The sequence below is a fragment of the Somniosus microcephalus genome, chromosome 12 (assembly GCF_052327205.1).
Source record: "Somniosus microcephalus isolate GS21.2 chromosome 12, FLI_Smic_1.0, whole genome shotgun sequence".
NCBI lineage: Eukaryota > Metazoa > Chordata > Chondrichthyes > Squaliformes > Somniosidae > Somniosus > Somniosus microcephalus.
Window position 1 is genome coordinate 52,374,946 of NC_140998.1, and position 3,331 is coordinate 52,378,276.

Genomic DNA, 3,331 nt, shown 5'->3' on the forward strand with positions numbered 1-3,331 from the left:
GATGCTCTCTATAGTGCAGCGGTAGAAGTTAGAGAGGATCAGGGGTGACAGATTACATCCCTTCAGCCTCCTCAAGAAATATAGGCGCTGCTGGGCCTTCTTCACCAGAGAGGAGGTGTTGAGGGACCAGGAGAGGTCTTCCGTGATGTGGACTCCGAGGAACTTAAAGCTGGCCACCCTTTCCACCTCCGCCCCATTGATGTGGATGGGGGTGTGACTTCCGCCTTTGGGCTTCCTGAAGTCCACGATTATTTCTTTTGTTTTCTTGGTGTTAAGGGCCAGGTTGTTGTCGGCGCACCACTTCACGAGATGCTGGACCTCCTCCCTGTAGGCTGACTCATCATTGTTGGTGATCTGGCCTACTACCGTGGTGTCATCTGCAAACTTGATGATGGTGTTGGAACCATTAACAGCCACACAGTCGTGGGTGAAGAGGGAGTAGAGGAGGGGGCTCAGCACACATCCTTGTGGGGCCCCCGTGTTCAGGGTCGGGGGGGGGGGGAGGTGTGGTTACCTAATTTGACAGACTGGGGTCTGTTTGTTAGGAAGTCCAGGGTCCAGTTGCAGAGGGAAGTGTTCAGGCCAAGAGTTTGGAGTTTGGTGGCCAGCTTGTTGGGGACGATAGTGTTGAATGCTGAGCTGTAGTCTATAAACAACATTCTGATGTAGGTCTCCTTACCATCTAGGTGATTCAGTGCCGAGTGTAGAGCAGTTGTGATTGCATCCTCCGTTGATCTGTTTGCCCGATAGGCAAACTGGTGTTGGTCAAGGGAGGCAGGAACACTGGCTTTGATATCGGCTAAGACCAGTCTCTCGAAACACTTCATTATGATGGGTGTGAGTGCGACAGGTCGATAGTTGTTCAGACACGTCACAGCCGCTTGTTTAGGCACAGGAATGATGGTGGCGGTCTTGAAGCATGTAGGGACTACTGCCTGGGCCAATGACAGGTTGAACATAGGCAACAGAAGGCATGGCCACCAATGGTTGAGCGATTATAATCAGGGACGCTCAAGAGGGCAGAATTAGAGGAGCGCAGATATCTTGGGGATAGCTGCAATAGATTGGAAACAACATAACGGCAGTAGCAAGAAACGACACAACTAACAAAGAGATAGAACCAAAATCCATCTGGATTGAAATAAATGACAGTAAGAGATCAGTCACACTATTAGGGTTCTAATACAGACCACCAAATAGAGTAAAGGAAGTGGAGATGTATGTAGACAAATAAATGAAATGAGTATAAAAAACAGAATCATAATTATGAAAAATTGCAACTACCCCCAAATAAACTGGCAGAGAGAGGGAGTGAAAGGAGAGAAGGGGATGGAGTTTTTACAGTATGTGCAAGACTCCTTTCTGACCCAATATGTAATAAGCCCAACAAGGGAAGCAGCACTGCTGGACCAAATAATGGGAAATGAACCGGAGCAGATAAGGGAAGTAAGTGTGGGAGAACGTCGACGGAGTAGCAATCACAATATAATGAGATTTAAGATAATGATTGAGAAAGATATAGAGTGTACAAAGACCAAAGTAATAGATTGGGAAAAAAGCCAACTTATGAGGGAATAAGCTAAGGAAGATAAACTGGACAAAAATATTGACAAAGAAGTAGAACAACAGTAGGCAATATTTCAAGGGGAGATCAATCGACTTCGGGAGAAATATATTCTAGTAAAAAATAAGAACAAACTAGTCAAGAATGAGATGCCATGGATAAATAAAGTGAGGATAAAAATGAATCTAAAGGAAAAGGTAAAGTTCATAAACAACAAAGAAGGATGACAAAAGGGAACAAAGTAAGCTTAGATAGAGGTTAAAAAGACAATTCGGAAGATAATGAAAAAAAAATCAAAGAATACAAAAAGAAATAGTAACCTATTCTATTGGCACATAAGTAATAAATCGAGAATTAAGATAAGGACGGAGCCCACTGATAAACTCGCAGGAGATGGTACTGAAATAGCAGAGATACTGAATAGATACCTTGTGGTCGATTTTAACTCTCTTTTATGATTGCTGTATCTGTTATTTGCTTGTATTTCCCACTCCCCCTTTTCCCCCCTGATTCTATTAAAATGTTTGTTCATTTTTCGGTTCAGTTCTGATGAAGGACACTGTCCAGAACATTAGCCGGTCACTTTCTCTCTACAGATGCTGACTGATCTCTTTTGTATTTCCAGCATTTCCTGTGTTTGTTTGAGGTTTCCAACATGTGCAGGGTTTGGTGTTGCTTTTTTAATTGGTATATATAAAAGGGTTCTGATGGAATGCAGAAGTCCCACTTAGCACCTTATTATACTGCTTAAACCAAACTCACTCATCCGGCAACAGAGAAATTAACACATCAAATCCAAATCAAGTAACAGCCAAAAACATTGATCAGATTGAGATGAAACTGAATTGAAATAACTATACTGAGTAACTCGCTCATTAACTAGGACGTTGTCTGATCACCCGAGACCCCGCTGTTTTAGGCATTCGCTGTATGTTTATATACTCAGATTGTTTACCCTTGGCATGTCGGTGATACAACCCACCAACAAACACCCGCGGAACTTGACAAGAATCTGATGGGTATCCCGAGGAAGTAAAACTCGTTCAAAATTCTGTTCATGGTGCTTGTGGTTAGTTAGTGCAATCTATTAAGGAATTCCAGCAAGCAACGAAAGAATCAGAAATCATTAAGTTCAATCGCATTTTAAAATCGCACAGTCCTTCTGACCATTTTTCCCGCATAGCTAAAAGTTATTTTGGGTTGCTAATTGCTGTCCGGATTTATGGACAAAGTCTCATTTGCATTTCGCAGTTCGTTCTGAAGAGTTATTTATCACAAAAACTGTTTGCAAAATTTGGAAGCGGCCAACATAAACTGTGGAAAACTTATAAACTGTGTGTATTTTACATATACACATGTGCGTCTGTGTGTGTGTATGCGTGTGCATGCGATTAAACAGAGAGAAATATGCAAACAATCCAATTAAATTTACAGCTATTTCCTTCATTCATTTTGAGTGACAATCTTGAATGGCCTGGAGTTTTCAAATGTCCGAAAAATAATAATTATATTTTTTAAATGTTATTTAATAACGATATTCTGATTCAATGAATAAAAATTTTGCGTAACTACAGGCTTTTGGAGACAGAAAGAAGGAAACTCAACAGGAATAGTGTTATCTCGTACTTTCTCTGCCAAAAAGTCCAGGGAAATTTTAATTTCAGTTGATTGACAGTCTCTATGGAAACGGCCAGGTCTTAATCCGTCTGGGCCCGCCCTCTGGTGCAGATTGACCAATCATTAGAGGAGAGAACGACCCGATTCTGC